Below are 22,747 nucleotides of genomic sequence, written 5' to 3'. Positions count from 1 at the left end.
CCTAGCCCTACACATACGCATGCATAATAATAATAATAATAATATATGCGCGATTGTGCGTATGCTCTATTATGCGTAGAGCCCTGCATATGCATGTTCAAGTTAACATGCAAACCGATAAAATAAACAGCAGCCTACCTGCCGCGTCAGTGAGATCCCTGGCCCTGTTTTGCCTGGCTGAGCTCCGTTATTTGGGGGTGTAATTAGTCACTTTAAGCTGGACACATGCTTCGGAGTGGTCGGTTGTCAATCGACTCCGGGAGGGGTTGAGCACGTACTTCATGTGCGAAAAGATCTGCTCACAGAGGTATGTTGACCCGAAGACCGTCAGCAAAGCCATTGCAACGTTCCGTAGACAGCTGAACTTCTCCGGTACAGATGCCCAGCAGGAGAAGATGCAGGCTCCGTGGTCTTTCACTGCCGTGGTTTCTAGCTCTTTGCGTAGCTCTGCAAACTTGGCCACCCACAGTGTTGAACTCTTCAGCTCGATCAGCTGCATTTCTATGTCCTGTGTATCCAACCAGTCTATCAGAGATAAATCCAATTCGTGTCCATCAAAGCTGTCTGGCTTGATCAAGAAGGAGAACATGGGTCCATACTTCTGAAAGTCCCCAAATCGTATTAGGAACTCCGACTTGAGCTCGCTCATGTACGTGCATATTTCAGCGGTGCTGATGCTGTGCTGCGAGGACAGACTCAGTTCCTTTACGTGTCTGAAGTAGCGGAACGTGGAAGTAGCAACATCATTGGAAAACACCGCTAGCTTGTCGACAAAAGCCGCCCACGTGTCAAACATGTCCAGCACAGTCTGCCCTGCGCCTTGCAGTCGTAGGTTGAGCTCGTTAAGGTGTCCCGTGATATCAACGAGGAACATGAGTTTCACAACCCACTTCTCGTCCTCGAGCTCTGGGTAGTCTTGGCCCTTTTCAGCCAGGAAGGTCTTGATGGCACCAAAGCAGCCGACAAACCTCTCCAAAACTTTCCCACAGCTGAGCCACCTTACTGCACAGTACAGCGGGAGATCTTGATATGCACATTCCGTTTCCTCGAGCAGGGCCTGGAACTGTCGGTGTGTCAGAGAAGATCGCTTAACAATGAAGTTAACTTTCTTTGCCACTGTAGCCATAACCTCATTCAGATCCGACTTTGACATCTTTGCACAGAGGTTTTCTTGGTGGATTATGCAGTGGAGTTTCATGATGGCGTGACCAACTTCATCCTCAATTAATTTCGCCGCTCCCTTCTGTTTCCCGACCATGGCGGGCGCTCCGTCTGTAGTCACTGCAAACATCTTCTTGATGTCAATCCCTCTCTCCACAAAGTGTTCCATAAAAACCTTGGCTATGTCCTCGCCCTTTGTTGTGCCAGTCATTGGCTTTAAACAGAAGAGCTCCTCTCTCACAGTTGAGTCACAGTATCTGACCATGACTGCCAAACGTGGTATGTCGCTCACGTCCACGCTTTCGTCAAGTGCAACGCTAAACACTGGCGCATCTTTTAATCCAGCTGTTTGCTGTTCTCGGATGTTTTCTGACATTTCATTGATGCGTCGCTTGACACTTCGAGCTGACACTGGGATATCTTTTATCCTTGCTTTTATTTTATCTTTATTTGGCAAGCCTTCAAACAAAACATCTGAGGTAGAGATAAAAGCCTCCTTAATATACTCGCCATCCGTGAATGGCTTTCCACGTTTTGCAATGCAATGAGCAATGCGAAAGCTTGCTTCAGTTGCATGGTTTTGAGCGCGCATGAACACTTTGAGGGTGCTGGCTTGCTTCCCATACCTGGCGACGGCACGTTTAATAGATTCTGCCTTATCCGCCTGATCCTTGAAACTTGTTTTATGCTTAGTCTCGAAATGGCGTTTCACAGATGACGTTTGGCAAACTACATTTTCCAAACAGAAAGAACACATAGCACGGTCCTTCTGAAGGTCCACAAACCCGTAATCGTCTGTCCACGAGGGCTGGAATGTCCGAATTTGCTTTGATTTCTTAGCGGGGGTTGCCATCATGACACTGCACAGAATGCAACCTCAGCACTGTGTGTTAACTGGCGCGACTGCTGCGGGAGGCCGGCGGGAGGCCGGCTACAGCGGAGCACATGGGAACAGCTGATTGCTGTCATAATATAGGGGTGTGCAGAACAGTCGACTTACAAAAAAGAACCTGTGGGAGGATTTCAACAAGAGATATGCGACAACAGTGCAAAACATTTCACTATAATATTTCAAAGCGAAGTAAAAAAAAAATAATTATAATAATAATAATAATAATTTTTATTTTAATTTTTTATGCTGCCCCCCCCCCCCCCCGCGTGCCTATGGAAATGGTCCCGCGTGCCTAAGCAGGCACGCGTGCCTAGGGCTGCCGACCCCTGCTCTAGGAGAATCAACTGTCTAAGCTGCTCTCTTGACTCTGCTTTCTGAGAGGTGCACCACCTGTCAAACAGGTTCTCCTTCTCTTTTCCAAATTCAACATACGACTGTCCCTCCGACCTGCGATAGCCTCTAAAACGCTGACGATAGGCCTCTGGGACTAACTCATAAGCCCTCAATATGGAAGCCTTAACAAGCTCATAGTCAGCACTTTGTTCAAGGGACAGAGCAGTATACACTTCTTGTGCCTTACCAACAATAACACACTCCAGCAGCAGCGTCCAGGCCGTATCAGGCCACTTCAATGTGGTTGCCACCCGTTCAAAAAGGGGAAAATACCTATCCACATCCTTCTCAAAAAAAGGAGGCACCATCCTAATATTTTTGCCGACATCAAAACCGGAACGCTACTCTGAATGCAGAGCACCCGCCTGCAAGGCAGCATGCTTATAATCAAGCTCCTTCTGCGTACGTGCTCTAAGTCCTTCAAGTAACGCTCTTGTTGTAGCTGTCTCTCCGTAAGCTCACGCTCCTCTCTCCTCTCTCTCTCCTTAAGCTCACGCTCCTTAAGCTCACGCTCACGCTCATGCTCACGCTCCTCTCTCCTCTCTCTCCTTAAGCTCACTCTCCTGCGCACGCTCGTGCTCCAGCAACATTCTCCTCTCCTCCTGCTGTAGCTGTTTTTCCTTAAACTCTAACTCTCTAAGCCTCCACTCACCCTCCGCCACCCCAGATAGTAGCGGAGACACGTCAGAAACAAGAGGCTCCTCCACCCTCGCCACAAGCACCTGCTCCCTAAGGCAGTTGGTTTCAAACGCTTCTCACTGGCAGTAAGCTCTAACTTGTAGTGCACAGCAAGCTCCAGAAGCTGTTCTTTGGAAAACCTCTCCAACATCATGAGAAGGGTGATCAACAAAATCCTTAATGGAAGCCATCCTTACTGCACCAGCGCCACAAACTGCTCCCACAAACTGCTAACCTTAGAGTTACCAAAAACTGCCAAAAGCAGGCTAGCATACATACAATTTACCTGAAGAACCACTAAAGAACCACTGAAGAACCACTGAAGAACCACCAAAGAACCACTGAAGAAACACTAAAGAACCACTGAAGAACCACTGAAGAAACATAAAGAACCACTGAAGAGCTACTAAAGAACCACTGAAGAACCACTGAAGAACCACCATTAGTGTTAACACGCTAATGCTAATACTGCATCAAACATTGTACATATGTCTATACTGAACACTGTGACCTCATTTTCAGCACAGTCTCTGGAGCGTAACAGTAAGAAGCATTTTGTATGAAAGTATTCTGTACTTCTGTATGACACTATTAAAGAACTTGAACTTGAACTTGAACTACTAACTATAAGGAGAGCAGTCAGCCTTTGTGCCTGTCCGCCTGTGTGATCGGCGTGCGACGTGGTGGAGATGTGTGCTCTACTGAGCGCACCTTTCTAGTTTGCAAAAAAAAACAAAAAAACACCCTGAAATAAGTAGATGAGTCATACGCGCAGGAGGTCAGGTGCTAATAGGTAGGCTATCCAAACACTGAGTTACACTCAAAACAAAAAAATAAATACAACAAACAAATTCAAACAGGTGCCCCTTATAACCTGACATGACTACTTACAGCTTCTACATCTAAACTGCAGTCAAACGGCCCACCACATGTCTACCCTAAAAAAAACCTACATCAGGCCCTACCACACTACCTGTATTTTCTGGCACCCTAACCTACCTACCCTTAAGCTAGCGCCCTGTAGACCTAACCCTCTTCAACCACACCTGCTACCAGCCAAAGATCATATTGACCATCCACCCGTCAAGCATATAGTATGGTACAAGACAAGTAGATGGTACTAATCACTTCTCTGACTGCCCCAGGAGTAAGTGGTACACAGGAAGCTGACAAACAACCAGAAAATAATGACCCTACCTACCTGTGGTGTCCACTAAACTATATATTTTAACAGCATATAAGTAGTCAAATCAAATTACAAACAAATAAATAAGGGCATACTCACCTGTTTGAAGTTCGGCTCAAGCCCCCACGTTACACAACATGTAACGATCACTACCCACACTATAGCACCACGACACACCATGCAAACAAAAAAAAACCAACAAACAAATTCTAGGGGTATTTGTTTCCAAATTCACTCCCGGACAAGCGCCCAACTGTTACGACCCTGGCTCAAAGGGACGCAACATAAGTGCAAACAGACACCAATGCCTGTGTTTAAACCAAAAGACTACTCTAACAATGAATGCTAGTACAAACTAAAGATCAAAGAAATGGTGGAACGTGAAAAGACTCTGTTTACACAGTCTCTTCTAGCAACCGTCAGGCTGCATGTGTGACTGAGGGACTGGCTTTAACCTGCCAGCAGGTATACAATCAGCAGCAATCAGCTAATTAGCAGCCCTCACCTGCATGCCCAGTGACACAGGAGTGATCAAGCTCATGATACATAACACTGCCATAACAAAACATTCGAAGCTTCAGGGCCGATATTCGATTTTAATTCGAAAAATATATATATATATTAGAGGTGGGCATAGATAAATTTTTTTAATCTAGATGAATCTATCTGCAATCCTGGATTTAATCTAGATTAATCTAGATTAAAATGGCTCAAAAAAATTAAATAAATCTGCCGAAGGCATTCAAAAATATGTGTTCTACCCAAATAATGACCAGAAGTAAGTCCTTACTTTTTCTTTCCTCCTTATGTTTCTCAGGCCAGGTGGCCCATTACACCATGAGCCCATCTCCTGTTTCCAAAATGCATTACAGACTGTTTGAAAAAGCTGTTTTGCTATGATAATTGGTAATGAAATATCAAAATAATGTTCAATAAGATGTACTTGTGTTTAATAAGTTGTTTTATTCAGAAGTTAACACAAATAAATAATATTACCAGTACAGTACAGTATCTAGCACACTCTCAGGAGCAAAACAGAAAAAAGCATTTCAAACTTGAACTATGTGACAACTGTGGTTGTACTGGGCAGCTCCCAGGTGTGAATGGAACTGTGTGAATGTGAAGCAGGGCGTTCCTGAAAAAGAGCATCTGTGCTCAGCGAACCTACCCTGGGTAAAGAAAGGTAAAAAAAAAAATGTTGATATTTAAACTTTAATTTTTTTTTTTTTTTTTTTTTACAAATTATTATTTTGTATTATTTAACTATTTAATTCTTATTTAGTTATTGCATTGCACTGGCAGTTGAACTGCATTGAACTGAACTGAATTGAAAAAAAGAAACCTCATAACTGAACTGGCACTGAACATTGAACTGCACTGGCACTGTTTGCAGATGTACTATTATTAAAGTTAGTTAAAAACATAATTTTGTATTTTTCTTTTTGTTAAATCTAAAGGAAAAAATATCAAATCCGAGAAATGTATTTATTTAAAAATGTTTGGACTTCATGGTGTTTTTGTTTTGTTCTTGATTTATTGTGATGTTTCTTCTTGACTTGTTTAAAGAAGACGTGTCCGGCCCATGGGGACATTAACTCATTCAGCGCCAATCATGAGTAAAGTCGGGTTAACTCGACAACCGTTCAGCGCCAATCACGAGTAAAGTCGGGTTTTAATCGTTAGCTATATCCATTCATTTTCATCCATCCAGCCTGATGTTATCATTGGGAATGGGTCTGAGCTCGCAAAAGGGCAAATACTGCCACCTACGCCTTCCAGCCGGTATTGCACTCTATTAGAAATGGTGTAGTTTCTTTTCAGGGCCGATCTGAGCCGTGCGGGCGGGGTTTAAATACTCCGGCAGGACTAGCCTTTACAACGTTACATCTGAGAGGCTGGCCCCCCCCCTTCATATGTAATGCCGGGCAATGTGGGACGGACCTCCACGAGCAGTATTTGGAATGGCGATCAGATAATTGGATTATTTCTTTTGCATTACATCAGATACCAGGTAAGGACTCTATATATAAAATCTTGCATTGATCTGATATTTCTTTCTACCACGATCGACGCTGTCTGTGTGTGTGTGGCTTTTTACCATTGGGTGCAGGAGGTGGAGGGGGGGGGGGGGGTGCCACGCTACGAGGGCCATTTCATGTATGCACGAGGAAGGATAATAATGATAATCTAGCGTTGATTTCAGGAAGATTCGATAATCAGGCGAAAAATGACAACGTGTTTAGTAGGCTTGGGCGGTATGACGGTATTACGGTATACCAGGGTATTTCGAAATCCCGTCTGTATGATTTTCAATACCGTGACGTCACAGACTGTGCGCCAAATAACAGATGCATTTCTTTATATTACACTGACACAAGAGTTTTAACAGGGATGGCTGGTTGGTTGTAGTGCACAGCATGTGCCAGCAGAGGGCAGGGCAGTCTGTCTTTCCCTCTCTCAGTCAGAGCTCAGCAGAGCAGGATGACGCAACGCACGGGTTCCTGTCGGTCTTCCATCTTGCATGTGTGTTCATCTGCACGACAAGTGAAGACTTATTCTTCTATAGAATGCGGTTATGGACCGGTGGCCGTCCGTTTATTAAGGTCGAATGGACCATGGGTCAACTTCCAGACATCGGATGATTGTGGATTCGGGTATCGAAAGGTTTTTCTAAAGTTTTGAGAGTACGGATTCGTGCGTGAATGTGGACCCGGGAACACGTTGTTTGGGTAAGTCAGTTATGTTATGGTTAAGCGTATGGAAGATGAACGTATGAGGTCCGGATATCTTCTTCTAATGTGGAACGTTAATAATAATATAATTGTCTTGAGTTATGAATGCCGGGAGTGTATGTTGTTTGGTAAACCTTTCCAGTTTGACTGTGCGTATTGGCAGGGGTTTAACGGCTTAAGCTGGGTTTTGATGATCAGTTAATCGATGCAGATTCAATTTTGTGCGTCTGTATGTGTAGTAGTACTACTGTCGTGAGTTTGTGAGTCACATTGGTCTAATTTCAGCCTCCGTTATACGTTCCGTATGACTCGTTTTATATCTGTGTGTCTCGAATGTGCGCTGTGCAGTCTCTTGGTAAGGAATTTAACGTTTGCTTGCTTATGTAGAAACAATGCAAGATAACGAGACCTTTCATTATAACGTCTTGCAACTATTGTTATGACTAAGGCCATGTTTAGACGGGAACGCTCGCGGGTGAAACCGGCAAAATATTTCTTCGAATGTGCCTTTTGTTTATACGGCAACAGTGTTTTTGCGGGGAGAATCCGCAAAAAAGTTAGACCACTTTCCTGGGTGGAAATCCTAGAAACGATAAACCTTCGCGCTATCATGATATGGATGATGGCGCCGCTCCGATCGGCTGCCTCTCTGTTCGCTCCGTCGAGACTGTGTTTACTTTTGTTAATATTTATAGTTTTTAGAGTTTTGTGCGTACCAACTGTTGGTGCATTTAATGTATATGACCGTCAGTCACTCATAGACATTGGATTACGGGAAATTTACCAACTGGATTACTCGCTGGATCAGCTTTCCGAACCACATCAATGGCCTGAAGAAATTCTCCGGAGACTAGGACCAGACCCTTTGTTCCCAGAGCCCAGGAAAAGACGACGAGGAAAGAGGGCTGGGATCCGAAACAGGCTGAGATCCAGACGCCACCGCACACCACTGCCCAGTATATTGCTAGCCAATGTACAATCAATAGACAATAAACTGGATGACATCCGAGCAAGGATTCAATATCAAAGAGACGTTAGGGACTGCAATGTCCTTTGCTTCACCGAAACATGGCTCACACCGGAGGTTCCAGATCACGCGATTCAACCAGCGGATCACTTCTTTATCCATCGCAAAGATAGGTCATCAGAGTCCGGTAAACAACGTGGAGGAGGTATTGCCTTCATGTTTAAAGGTGTCATGCAGTGCTATTCCTAGCACTATTTGGGCAACTTTACACACTTCCTGTGAGTCTATGTAACACATGTGTAATTTTTATTCCAAAAATAATCATTGTTTTATATTTCTAATCTTGTACTCAAAACCAGCATTTTTCAGCCTCATGAAATCAGGCTATTATTTGGCTTGGCTCCACCCACACTTTGAGTGACAGCCACCCACCAAATAGCTCCGCCCATCTCCCCGTCATTCCATCCAGGTAGAGGTCTGAGGTCTTAGGTTTCAGGTTTTTATTTCGACACGCAAAAACATATACCGATTTTACTAACTAATACAACATGGCTGTACATTATGTTTGGGATCCAGAGAGCGACCCACAGTTTGATCCCGAAGAAGAAGAAGAAGGCGATTTGCTACAGCGAGGCTTACATTACATCGTTTCCGATTGGTAAGTTGATTAATTGCACTATTAGTTACTTACTGTTATATAATAGTTGTGTACTTCTGTCGCGCGCGGCCCGTCGAAAACACACACTCACTAACGTTAGATTGTACTGACACTAACCCCCAAACAACAGCGATCGAGGCTTACGTTACATCGTTTCCGATTGGTAAGTTGATTAATTGCACTATTAGTTACTTACTGTTATATAATAGTTGTGTACTTCTGTCGCGCGCGGCCCGTCGAAAACACACACTCACTAACGTTAGATTGTACTGACACTAACCCCCAAACAACAGCGATCGAGGCTTACGTTACATCGTTTCCGATTGGTAAGTTGATTAATTGCACTATTAGTTACTTACTGTTATATAATAGTTGTGTACTTCTGTCGCGCGCGGCCCGTCGAAAACACACACTCTGTCCCGATGAGAGTCTCTGCTCGGAGACTGTTGCTTCTGTGAACAGTGTGACTGAAAGATAAAGATGATTGACTGTTGCTTCTGTGAACAGTGTGACTGAAAGATAAAGATGACTGACTGTTGCTTCTGTGAACAGTGTGACTGAAAGATAAAGATGATTGACTGTTGCTTCTGTGAACAGTGTGACTGAAAGATAAAGATGACTGACTGTTGCTTCTGTGAACAGTGTGACTGAAAGATAAAGATGATTGACTGTTGCTTCTGTGAACAGTGTGACTGAAAGATAAAGATGATTGACTGTTGCTTCTGTGAACAGTGTGACTGAAAGATAAAGATGACTGACTGTTGCTTCTGTGAACAGTGTGACTGAAAGATAAAGATGATTGACTGTTGCTTCTGTGAACAGTGTGACTGATTGTACTGACTGACACTAACTGTACTTGACGATTGAAATTGGGGGACCCTGATGTAAACAAGACGAAAGTCTTTCTCTGGCCTCCATTGATTGATAATTTCATTCACCCTCAAATCTACTAGGTGCACGTGCGGAAATTGTGAACGGATGCCAACAGAGACTGAGAATGTATGCTGCATGGAAGTTCCACAGGTAAAGTAGTAACACAAACTTGCATCTTGGTAGCACTGAAAACCATGCATATGGCTAACGATTTAATTTTCTATATATATAGGTCAGACGTCGAATTAACCAGGAACCAACTGGACTACTGTGCATGGTTGATCATCCGGGATTGGATCCAGTGTGCTTCAACCCCTATACCATCCAAATGGCAACTAATATCTACAAGGCAGATTTTGGCCGGATACCAGAAAGCGGAATCAATAAGTAAATAATATTTATTACAGATTTATATATTTTTTTACAGGTGTTTCTCCATCTTGCATCTCTCAGACTATACTAATCTTTCTTGCAAACACAATCTAATCCTTATTGCACATCACATATAATCAATGCTTGCTACTGTCCAATGACATGACATGACAAATGGTTATTTCCCAGCTTTTTTTTTTATTTTATTTGTGCATAAATATAATACTTGATTTTCTTCAGCCGTTTCAGATATATCGCGTACAGATGCTTTGTCGCGTGGTGCTTCGGCTACTTAGGCCGCAGAGTGAGGGTAGTAATCCCATCCTGTGTCGTGGTTCGAATCCGCACAGAATTTCCGGATGTTGATGGTGTCTATACTGGCTTCAGACCGGTACAGGATTGAATCGTGACACATAGCCGGCTACCGCTTCTTCCATGGAAGGCCTGTCGAACTGTGCGCACAAAGGTTCTGGGATGGCAATCGCCTCTACCACCTGGATATATTGTTGGGGGTCACGAACGACGGAGTCAAACAGGAGCGCCATCAGCTGGTTGACATAGTCTGTAAATGAGAAATTGTTATTTGTTTTGTCATGTTAAAAAGGTTATTATTTATTCAATTTATTGTATTCCACTGTAAGTGGAAATATTTTTCTATTTATATAGGTCATGTGTGTGCAATAATAAATGTTGATATTTTTACTTACTGAATGTCGCTGGGATTTTCCTTGGTTTTATTGTGTGTCCACCTTTTTTGGCCTTTGGAAAACTCATCTTGTACGCCGGCTCTCCAGAAGCGTTTATGGCTTGCTGGCGATTTGAGTTTTCATTGAAATGCATGGCAGCTAGGTATAGTCTGAAAGGAAAATTTCAATAAGCACAAGCAATATATTTGTAGTTGATCTGAGGTTATCTAATGCAACATAATGAGTTATTTGACAAATCAGGAGTCCATAATTAGTCATTTGTACACAATATAAAATACCTGCAAAGCATTCCTATGTACGAAAAAACCACGTTTTTTGGGGCAAAACGTAAAATCACACTGTGATAGGACTCCAATGAAGACGTTTGATGGTGTGGACTCAATTTGGCGACATCTTTGATGATCCTTGTGTTTAGCAAAACCTTCTCGAGCTGGTGGGCCGGTTTTGAGTCTAAAGTAAAAAAGAAATTGCATTCAGATATTTCATTAGAGTATATTACAGTAGATTAGAATTATTCAAGCAAGTATACATTTGAAAATCACACCAATCTAGAATGAGGACATAAATAAATATTTTGAGTATATATTCATGATGAAAGACAGACAGACATACCAGGTTTAACCCACTTGCTACTATCTCTTGATACACGGTCAGCATGAAGACAACGCGGATAGAGTGGTTCTTCGTCGTGTTCATGTACATTCATCATGTGATTGAGACATGACTTCCACCTAGCAACCCTCTCATCGGCAGACTTCGACGTGGCAGCTGTCCAGTAGAGGTGGTTTGAAATGTGCAGGCGCCACTTTTTTATGACCTTGCAGTCTTTCGCCTGTGCAATTTTGTCAAGCTTCTTAGACAGACCTTGAATTACATAACATAACATAACATTACATAACAGTCGTATGACATACATGACATACAGATAGACAGTACTGCTACATCTACATTTTTTGACATACCAGATTTGCAATTACAGTACTGGTTGGGTGGGTGGGGGGGGGGGGGGGGGGGGGGGTTGGTAGGAGGGGTGGAATTGAATGTGGGATGCCTTTCGACATACCTTTGGCCACGTGCCACACATCGTAGAAGTGTTTGATGTCGTGATCTCTCAGGTACTTTTGGATCTGCGGGTGACGGTCTGTGACAATACAGTCCAAGGTCACGGATTTGGCGTCCAGAAGAGCGAGGCTTCTCCTCAAGCCCTCCAGTTCCATATGGTAGCTGCCTCCCACCTCATTGCTCTGGAACAAGGAAGGGAATAGCCTTTTCAAAATTCCACAATTAACATTTCCTAACCCCCGCTCACACACACAGCCAGCCAGACCACTTCACACCCCGCTCACACACACAGCCAGCCAGACCACTTCACACCTACAGCGATTCAAGATTCAAGACCGAGAGCTTTGTGTTCGTTTGAGCACAATGAAGGGTGCAGTGTCTCTTCAGACTTGTTAATTACCTGAATTAGTTGGACGTCTATGACATGATTGGTGGCGAGTTCCATCACAGAGTAACTTCCGTACTTAGCACTGTGGCCTGTTGAAAATAATAATAACAATTTCAATCAATGTAGTGCAATATTAAAAATGTATTCATAAAGTAGGAATTTGTCATTGGGGAGCTTTTTCTAACCTGGACTATCGGCTCGCATGTCACCGCCGATTATCACGCTTTCTTTCTCGCTTAATCTGGCGAGGGTAACGTCTTGGTCCTTGGTCCACAAACTTAGAACAGCAGGTTCCAAGAACTTCTTGGCGTGTTCCCGAAACGCTCTGTACTTTATTGTGGAGACGTGTAACGCATTTAGGACCTAAAAGAATAAATGAATAACGCTTTGTTAATATGCACGTGTGAATCACAAACAAAAACATAATGTATATCTGACTTGTCAATCAAATCAATCAAATCAAATACCTTCTCCATTTGGGTGAAAGATGAGCCAGTGAAAAATACTGCTGCAGAAAGCTGAATATTTCCAGCTGGTGTGATGCCGATGAGAGGCTGACTCGCCCATTTACGGCTGTATTTACAACCTGGGCAAACTTGGGAGACAGCCAAGAAGGTCCCTCGCGTAGTTTTGGTGATATGACATTGAGCATTGCACACCGGACACTGTTGAAATAATTCCAGTAGACTGTCTTCGTAAACGATGTATTTCTGGACCTCATAGATTGGTTTTGACGGTTCCCTGCTCGAGAAAAACACAAATAAATAACACGGCACAACTATATAGCTTTTGTATTTTTACGGGCCATGGAGATGTTTGTAACAACTAACTTACGCTAGAATCGAGGGCTCGCTAATCAAAGAGTCAATGTTGAAAGTGGAATCCTGCGGCGGCTCTGGAACATCGATCGAGCTGTCGGTCACTCCATCGTCATCGTCATCAGACTCCAGTCGTGGTCTTTTACTGGGTCTAAACCCCTTCACAGGTGTTGACGTGGATGGTCCCTGTTGATTAGACCAGTATCCAGTATTTTGTGTCCCCACCGAGAGCGACACGACTTTCGCCTGAACACCTATTTACAAAACATAGTTTAGTCAAACAAGGGATTTATTGATAACTTTGCTCACTCACTCACTCACTCACTCACTCACACACTCACACATTGTGACCTGCTCTGGCGTAACAGCAACATGGTCACCACACTAGAGCTAGCATTGTGACCTGTGTAACACCAACATGGTCACCACACTAGAGCTAGCATTGTGACCTGGTGTAACACCAACATGGTCACCACACTAGAGCTAGCATTGTGACCTGGTGTAACAGCAACATGGTCACCACAATAGAGCTAGCATTGTGACCTGTGTAACACCAACATGGTCACCACACTAGAGCTAGCATTGTGACCTGGTGTAACACCAACATGGTCACCACACTAGAGCTAGCATTGTGACCTGGTGTAACAGCAACATGGTCACCACACTAGAGCTAGCATTGTGACCTGTGTAACACCAACATGGTCACCACACTAGAGCTAGCATTGTGACCTGGTGTAACACCAACATGGTCACCACACTAGAGCTAGCATTGTGACCTGGTGTAACAGCAACATGGTCACCACAATAGAGCTAGCATTGTGACCTGTGTAACACCAACATGGTCACCACACTAGAGCTAGCATTGTGACCTGGTGTAACACCAACATGGTCACCACACTAGAGCTAGCATTGTGACCTGGTGTAACAGCAACATGGTCACCACACTAGAGCTAGCATTGTGACCTGTGTAACACCAACATGGTCACCACACTAGAGCTAGCATTGTGACCTGGTGTAACACCAACATGGTCACCACACTAGAGCTAGCATTGTGACCTGGTGTAACAGCAACATGGTCACCACACTAGAGCTAGCATTGTGACCTGTGTAACACCAACATGGTCACCACACTAGAGCTAGCATTGTGACCTGGTGTAACACCAACATGGTCACCACACTAGAGCTAGCATTGTGACCTGGTGTAACACCAACATGGTCACCACACTAGAGCTAGCATTGTGACCTGGTGTAACAGCAACATGGTCACCACAATAGAGCTAGCATTGTGACCTGTGTAACACCAACATGGTCACCACACTAGAGCTAGCATTGTGACCTGGTGTAACACCAACATGGTCACCACACTAGAGCTAGCATTGTGACCTGGTGTAACAGCAACATGGTCACCACACTAGAGCTAGCATTGTGACCTGTGTAACACCAACATGGTCACCACACTAGAGCTAGCATTGTGACCTGGTGTAACACCAACATGGTCACCACACTAGAGCTAGCATTGTGACCTGGTGTAACAGCAACATGGTCACCACAATAGAGCTAGCATTGTGACCTGTGTAACACCAACATGGTCACCACACTAGAGCTAGCATTGTGACCTGGTGTAACACCAACATGGTCACCACACTAGAGCTAGCATTGTGACCTGGTGTAACACCAACATGGTCACCACACTAGAGCTAGCATTGTGACCTGGTGTAACAGCAACATGGTCACCACACTAGAGCTAGCATTGTGACCTGTGTAACACCAACATGGTCACCACACTAGAGCTAGCATTGTGACCTGGTGTAACACCAACATGGTCACCACACTAGAGCTAGCATTGTGACCTGTGTAACACCAACATGGTCACCACACTAGAGCTAGCATTGTGACCTGGTGTAACACCAACATGGTCACCACACTAGAGCTAGCATTGTGACCTGGTGTAACAGCAACATGGTCACCACACTAGAGCTAGCATTGTGACCTGTGTAACACCAACATGGTCACCACACTAGAGCTAGCATTGTGACCTGTGTAACAACAACATGGTCACCACTAGAGCTAGCATTGTGACCTGTGTAACGCCAACATGGGTCACCACACTAGAGCTAAATTTGATTTGCAAATACAGTACTGTTTGTGATACTGAAGGAGTCAAGAAAAGGGAGTATATACATTTGACTGTATATACTGTATATATACTGTATATTGACAACCATACTGGGTAATTTACATTGGAGGTGGGGGGGGGGGGGGGACACTATACAAACAATCCACATTCCTTTACAGCTTTGGGTGAAAGCGGTGGGTGAAGGGGGCCAATCTAAACAATTCTGGGTCACATTATTACACATTATTACATTACATCACACTGAGTTACAAACCTACCTTGACTCTTGACATGCGAACGAAGTGTTTTCATAGAAAGCTGTGTACCAACAGAACGAATCTTTGGGTTGTCTGTCTGGCAACTGAAGTCCCTTGAAGCAGGAGAAAGGCGTACATTGCCGCTGGAACTTGTGGTGGCCTAAGAGTTACCAAATCGTAAATCAATTACAATATAATACAAGCCACTAAATATAACGTTACCTTGTTTACCTCTCACTAGTTGTGTTCTTTTATTTAGAAGTTATGACTAGCTTGCTTCAATAGTTTTCTATAACGTTACTTTATAAAGAGCAGCAGTTACTATAACGTTAGATGGTATTTATGATAACATATCTCACATGACATATCTACTTACTATTTCTTGTGTCGGGTCGCGTATTGAAGGCACAGCTCTTTTGGTTAGCACCAACATGGAGACCACTCCAGCATCAAAAATACCTTGATTGGTGACGTCGTCGGCGGAGAAATGTGCAGTACAAACCCGAGTATTAGACGTTGCAACGGAACTTGGAGGGTCACCAAAAAGGAACTTGTTCCATTGTTGGCGAAGTTCGGCATCAACGGGGAAACTGTGCAAAGACTTCTCGGTAGCTCTACAACCAGGAACATTACATCTGCGGGGTTTGCTGCTCATCGTGAAATTGAGGCGAGTGACGGCAATTTCTGTTTCCAGGTTGTATCGGCTCCAGGTACCAAGAATGGAGGCGGGCATTAGGTAAAACCACACAGCCAATCACATCACCTTGCGCTATAAACAGCGCCCTGTGACGTTGCCCAGCTCGTCAAATCAACATGACCTGATTTACTAGAGGCAAATAGGGGATGGGCTGTAGCTGAGGAATTCGTCAATATAGTATTTAGGCCCAAAAACACATTGATACGAACTCCTATTACTATAATACAATGCTAGAGACTGAAAAATGACATTTATAACGCATAGCCCCTTTAACAAAAATTGGAGTGATCCAACGAACGTGAAGGAATTATCCAACCACTGCTCCCCAGAACTGGAATATATAACCATCAAGTGTCGTCCTTTCTTCCTCCCGAGGGAGTTAACGGCGATCGTCCTGATCGGAGTGTATATTCCACCGCAAGCCAGCAACAAGGTTGCGCTCTCCAGACTACACGACGAGGTAAATAGAATACAAGTGGCTAACGTTAACGCCGCCATTTTAGTACTGGGAGATTTCAATAGCGCCAATCTGAGAAAGGTATTGCCCGACTTCTATCAGCATGTGACTTGCAACACCAGAGGCGGTAACATCCTAGATCACTGTTACACGCAATTTAAAGGTGGCTACAAGGCTCATTCTGATGTTTGTACTAGGGTGAAAGAAACAATCCCCACTACCAAAATGAAAGTTTACCCAAATCAAAAACCCTGGGTAGACAAATCCGTCCGTGAAGCTCTGAGAGAGCGCACCAAAGCATACAACGACGGCCTAGAGGCAGGCAACATGAATGACCACAAGGTGGCGCGATACAACGTAAGGAGGACTGTGTCAGAGGCCAAACGACGCTACAGGGATAAAATTGAACTCCAGTTTGAACAAGCTGACTCTAGAGCTATGTGGCAGGGGCTCAAAACGATGACAGACTACAAAGGCGCCTCCCTCAAACTGAACAGTGACATCTCCTTAGCAAATGACCTCAATACCTTCTATGCGAGGTTTGATGCTGGTAATAACAACACCAGCTCACAAGCCTCGGCAATGGGGGGGGGGGGGTCGGCTGCTGATGGAGGCGCAGTGTTCAGGGTAACAGAGCATGAGGTGAGGCGGACCTTTAAAAAAGTGAATATCAGGAAGGCAGCAGGTCCAGACGGCATCCCCGGCCGCGTCCTAAAAGTCTGTGCCGACCAACTGGCCCCAGTATTCACTGACATATTTAACCTGTCCTTAGAACAGGCTGTCATCCCCACCTGCCTGAAGAAGTCCACTATTATCCCTGTACCCAAAAAATCCAAGCCTGCTTGCCTCAACGACTACCGCCCTGTAGCTCTCACCTCCATAGCCATGAAGTGCTTCGAGAAGCTAGTAAAGGGCTACATCTGCTCCTCCCTCCCCATCAACATGGACCCCCTGCAATTTGCATACCGCCCCAACAGGTCCACGGAGGACGCCATATCCCATGTGCTGCACACAGCAGCATCACACCTGGACAAGAGGCAGGGGAACTATGTGAGAATGCTATTCATCGACTACAGCTCGGCATTCAATACCATAGTCCCCTCCATACTCATAGCCAAGCTCAGGGACCTGGGCTTGGGCTATGACCTCTGCCAGTGGGTCTTGGACTTCCTGACTGGCAGACCCCAGGTGGTGAGAGCAGGCAACTGCACCTCCTCATCCATCACCCTCAACATAGGGGCCCCCCAGGGCTGTGTTCTGAGTCCCCTCCTCTACTCCCTGTACACACACGACTGTGTGGCTCAGCGGAGTAGCAATACAATCGTCAAATTTGCTGACGACACAGTGGTGGTGGGCCTGATCTCTGCCAACGACGAGAGGGCCTACCTGGAAGAGGTCAAGGTCCTGGCGGGATGGTGCCAGGAAAACAGCCTCTCCCTGAACGTCAGCAAAACAAAGGAGATGATTGTGGACTTCAGGAGGTCGGGGGTCAAGGACTACAGCCCCCTCAGCATCGACGGGGCACCGGTTGAGAGAGTCAACAGCTTCAAGTACCTCGGAGCCTACATATCCGAGGACTTGACATGGACCACACACATTAACAGTGTGGTGAAGAAGGCACGACAACGCCTCTACTTCCTCAGGCGCCTAAGGAAGTTCCAAGTCAGCCAGAAGATCCTTAAGAACTTCTACTCATGTACAATAGAGAGCATCTTGACCGGCAACATCACCTCCTGGTTTGGGAATAGCACTGCAAAAGACCGAAGCAGACTACAAAGAGTGACACGTGCAGCCGAACGCACAATTGGAGGGGGGCTCCCCACCCTCCAGAACATTTACTACAAGCGTTGCAAGGGCAAGGCTAAGAGAATCATTAAAGACTCCAGTCACCCGAACAACTGCCTCTTTGAACTGCTGCGGTCAGGCAAGCGATACCGGAGTCTCAAGGCGAGCACAGAAAGACTCAGAAGTAGCTTCTATCCCCAGGCCATCAGGCTGCTAAACGAACAATGAATGAACACTACACAACAACAACCACCAAACGCACATAGCACACACATCCACACGCACACACTCACTTTAAACAAACACACTGTAGCACCCACTCCACACACTTTATAGCACACACCCACTTTAAACAAACACACTGTAGCACCCACTCCCCACACTTTATATTTATGGATGAAGGATTGCACTACAACTCGTACACCTTACTGTAAATTGTACCTAAAATTGTACCTCATCCCATTTCTGCTTTGCACTAGATAGTACTGTACATTAGTACACTGCATAGTATTGTGTATTGTATATTATATGGTAACTCAGAACATTGTACATATGTCTATACCGAACACTGTGACCTCATTCTCTTCTTCTAAATTCATGCTATATTATGTTATTAGATACTATCTTGTCTAGCACAGTCTCTGGAGCGTAACAGTAAGAAGCATTTTGTATGAAAGTATTCTGTACTTCTGTATGACAACTATTAAAGAACTTGAACTTGAACTTGAACTTATCATCTGAACAGTCAAACCGCATAAAACTATGACGAAAGGGTTCTCAAGGCTCTTGTCGCGTACTGCTTACATCACAGGCATGCGCCAGTAGCCTAGAAGCGTAAACAAAGTGTCTGATTCTATCCATGGCGATCACCTGAAGGCTACATTGGCAGTACTTTTAAATACACAAGAATCAGTCCCGCGGCTATCGCAACTATTAGTGACTGGAGCCACTGTCTGTGAGTCACTCTGCTTTGGTCCAATCACATTCCCCCACCCACAGTCTGCGAATCAGAGGCAGAGTAGGGCGGGTCTTCACAGCAAGTCTGGTTGTCTCAACAACCTGAGGCAGTGTAGCGTATGGGTTGCGTGATTATATAACGGAGTCCTCATTTGTGCAGGCTACCGCCCTAACGGAGTTGCACTTCCGCGTTCGGTTTGCGCAATCTGATTGGCCACTGACGTTTCTGGTCATGTGACATATGCGCCAATCGTGTGACAGCGGGGCTCCGTCGTCTCGAGTCTTTACAGCCTCGTCTGCACGCAGAATTCCATCCCAAAACACTAGTCTAAACGCAACATTAAACGTGAGACCGCAAGACGACTTTTGCGGTTTCTGTTCAGACTCTCCGTCTAAACATGGCCTAAGATATCAAGTATTCACTCCCGGAAAATCTTTATGTATGGTGATGATGAGTATATTGTTAACTTAGCTCTGCTAAGTTATGTGCAATCGTTTAATTTCAGCTCAGTGTAGAGAAATGCACCGATACTAACAACCGCCTTACTGCACGCGTCTATGACGACACTGTTGAGACCACATCTCCGTGACACGCGCGCCCCGCAACAACACTAGTCATTTGGGGGGCCTACCACCCCCCCTGAGGAGAATCCTAGGGGAAACACTAAAAACTGGGTCCGGTAAGTACAGCAATAAGGATAATCTAATTCTAATATATTTTGCCTTTGTACATCCTCCTCCAACCATGCCATGGAGTGCTGTTGGCAACAACCCAATTTCCGCCGCAGGGTTATAATAAAGATTTATCTCTTATCTGTTATCTCATCCCATTCATTCATCAGAGGCTTGTTGGTGGAAGCTTCACGGTCGATGAATGAATGAATGAATGAATGAATGAATGAATGAATGAATGAAAACTTTATTAACAGATTGCAGAATGGGTACAGTGCAGTACAGCTCAATACATACAATTGTTAAGGGGATGCAGACCAGAGAAAGACTTTCGTCTTGTTTACACCAGGGTCCCCCATTTCCAATTCATCGTAACATATATGACATACATGACATACAGATAGACAGTACTGCTACATCTATACATTTATGACATACCAGATTTGCAATTACAGTACTGTATTTGTGATACAAAAAGAGTCCAGAAAGAAAAGAGTATATACATTAGGCGTAGAAACTGTACATTGGATTGGGTAGGTGGGGGTGGGACTGTACATTGGAGGTGGTTGGGGGGGGGGGGGGGGGTATGAGTGGGGGGGGGGGGGACACTGTATAACTGTACAAACAACACTGTACATTGGATTATGGGACTGTACATTGGACTGTACATTGGAGGTGGTTGGGTGGGTGGGTGGGGGGGTGGGTAGGAGGGGTGGGGGGGGGGGTTGGGTAGGAGGGGTGGGTGGGGGACACTGTATAACTGTACAAACAACACTGTACATTGGATTATGGGACTGTACATTGGACTGTACATTGGAGGTGGTTGGGTGGGTGGGGGGGTGGTGGGTAGGAGGGGTGGGTGGGGGACACTGTACAACTGTACAAACAACACTGTACATTGGATTATTGACAAGACCATACTTGGTAATTTACTGTACATTGGCGGGGGTTGTGTTCGGACATTTACAGGGGCCAGTTTCGAGTTGCAGTCTCCCTTAGGTGTTTTTTGAGAGTGTTTTTGAAAGTGGGTAGTGATTCACATGATATGTTGCTTATTGTAATTGAATGAATGAATTGATTTGTTCCTTGCTGCAGGTCCCCCAGAGGGACCCGTGATCGAGGGCGTCTTAACTGGAATCTCTGTGACCAATGAGGTGCCGTCAAAGGTGGGTCTACGACAGCTCCACCTGTCAACAGTACAAAGACATCTATTTTGAAATATAGATCAGATATTTATGGAGTGTCTTTATGTAGCGTGATGAATTCTGCGTTGTGTCTGGTGTGAGGTGGACGTAGACACTCAGACAATGGTACCCATTTGGTGGTTGTTTATTTGGCAATCCTGTTAATCAAAACAGCACGTACACAACACATGGCGGCGTTAGCGACCGTCATCAAAGTGCACTCCACCTCTTGCTCTCGTCCTCAACAAACATAAAGAGAGCGCGCGCGCGCACATTTAAAACAGCGCGCCGTCTACAGTCACGACCATTAGATACATTTAGCTCAGTGCAAGTTAGCTTCAGCAAAAACATACAAAACAATATGAAATAAAAGACAGTGTGTAAGCATTAATTAAACCAAAATACAAAACCAACGGTTCATACCTGTTAATCAAAACAGCACGTACACAACACATGGCGGCGTTAGCGACCGTCATCAAAGTGCACTCCACCTGATATTACCAAACAGAATACTGAGTTAGTACACAAACGTACTATGGCTGTTTTACACAGGGCGAATTAATGTCATTACACAACAGGGTATTTCAGTACCAAAACCAAAACCTAAATCAGCTTTACAATTTATACAAAGCAGTTAAATCCAATATTAGATAAACGGAAGCGCATACCTCTTGCTCTCGTCCTCAACAAACACAAAGAGAGCGAGCACTTCCGTCAGCGTGTGTCTCGTCAACAAACCGGCGAAACCATTTTATACATTAGTTGAACGTATTTACAATACAACAGATATTCAATGGAAAGATATCCTATCTTCTCTAAACCCATTATAAAATACCCAAAAGGGATTTCGTTTGGAGAATTGGTAACTCAATGTGAGGAAATTAATATGAAGTAATAATCAAGACACCCCTCCATAACACTAAAGTGGGCTCGGTCCACTTTGTTCCACTTTGTTCCTTCAAAGTAAGAGTGTTTCCGTTTTGACCTACTTATTTAAGATAAAGTATAACAGTTTCTGTCCATGATTCTAGCATAACAACTTCACTCTGCTACATACTCCCCCACTGACTTATGCCAGACCATGGACAGTGCTCCCTTCAATCAACTCAACAGCGTAAGTATAAACCAAAGAAACAGAAAACAATAAAAAAAAAATCACAATGAATCAACGCGTCACATGTAACTCAGTGTATTCCCTTAATTCTAAACCTAGAAAATAGGTTGACCAGCTCAAAAGCTATCCGATAAAGGATCAGGAAAAATAAAGGGTAGCGAGCCCCTCATCTAACCACAGGCAAAAAAACATGCCACGTACATATTCATACCATGGAATACACCAAAATTACCAAATCGTGTCTAATGCAATAGACAACCGTAACCGTATGACTCAAAGAAAATCAAACAGCAAAATCAATGAAAGAAAAGAAAAAAAAAATTTAGTAATAAAAAGAATTACTCAAAAGAAACACAAAAAAATTGTGTCATCTTTTAGGATGACAGCAGAGCCCTGACTTGTACAGCCATCGTCTGAATGAGCCTGTTAACTGGCCTGATTAGTCTCCCCCGCCTAGTGTAAACCCCTTGAGGTACCTCAACTACACTCGGTGTGACATCGACAATGGCCGATTCAGGTTCACTCACTGGCACAAATAAGGATGCACTACAAGGGGCCTCCTCCGAAGCAATCATGTCTCCAGTAAATGATTCCACAGTTGTCGTGTCTGACGACTGATCA

At 44.5% G+C, this 22,747-nt stretch overlaps 2 long non-coding RNA genes across 2 annotated transcripts; one reads left to right on the top strand and one right to left on the bottom strand.

Moving 5' to 3' along the window:
* Nucleotides 1–9,786: 9,786 nt before the first annotated feature.
* On the top strand, nt 9,787–10,623 carry LOC311233313. Its single transcript, XR_014620026.1, has 2 exons — nt 9,787–9,927; nt 10,153–10,623. It is a non-coding gene; the product is annotated as an uncharacterized lncRNA (long non-coding RNA).
* On the bottom strand, nt 10,336–11,017 carry LOC311233312. Its single transcript, XR_014620025.1, has 3 exons — nt 10,898–11,017; nt 10,620–10,768; nt 10,336–10,474 (listed from the first exon to the last, which is right to left on the bottom strand). It is a non-coding gene; the product is annotated as an uncharacterized lncRNA (long non-coding RNA).
* Between the last annotated feature and the right edge of the window lie 11,730 nt (nt 11,018–22,747).

Source organism: Notolepis coatsorum, assembly GCF_963971535.1.
Source record: "Notolepis coatsorum genome assembly, chromosome: 8".
NCBI lineage: Eukaryota > Metazoa > Chordata > Actinopteri > Aulopiformes > Paralepididae > Notolepis > Notolepis coatsorum.
This window is presented reverse-complemented; position numbering and strand designations above follow the sequence as displayed.